Raw genomic sequence first — 718 nt, 5'->3', positions numbered from 1 at the left:
GCAGCCCCTGGACGGTGCAGATGGGATACGACCAGGGATCCCATGGCAACAGCCCAGCCTGCACCTCCTTCACTGGGACCCTGGCCCCAGGTCTTATACTGTGCTAAGAGCAGGCCCAAGCCCATGGATCAGGTGTTTGGAGCCCCCAGATCATGGTTCTGACTGAAGTTCTGAGCACAGGAAAGAGAGCCCACCATGGACTAGGGGGCTGTCCTGTGAGGATGACCTTCTGACCCTCCAAGAGGGCAGGGCTCACTGTTTCACCTTGTCACGTGGTGGATAGTTGGTCACCTAAGGAAACTGAGCCACATAAGGGCCCGGTATTGGCCTCACTCTGACATCTGGACATGAACAGGTGGCCGTAGCTGGGACAGCCTTGGTAAGAGGGAGTCAGTGCTACTGGACCTCATCTCTGCCATGAGGTCGCTCCACTCCTGGGCCCGTCTGCCCGTCCTGGGCTGAGCGGTGATGCAGGCTGGCTGAGGACGGTCTGTCTGCCTGGTTGCTCAGAGCCTCGCCAGGGGAGGGGGTTTTCTGGTGGGTTCTGACGTGATTCAGTCTCAGCCATAGATGTGCCTTGTCCACCCTATGATGGGCTGGTGGCCTGTAGAGTTACGACCTCGTGGGGGACCCAGAACCGGGCATGTGGGCACTTGTAGTCCCATGGCTGCTGGTGTCCCATGGCCACGTGCTCTGTCTTCTCAGGTCCCAGTCACAC

The sequence above is a fragment of the Myotis brandtii genome, unplaced genomic scaffold (genome assembly GCF_000412655.1).
Source record: "Myotis brandtii unplaced genomic scaffold, ASM41265v1 scaffold4323, whole genome shotgun sequence".
NCBI classification, from domain to species: domain Eukaryota; kingdom Metazoa; phylum Chordata; class Mammalia; order Chiroptera; family Vespertilionidae; genus Myotis; species Myotis brandtii.
Note: the sequence above shows the minus strand (reverse complement) of the source record.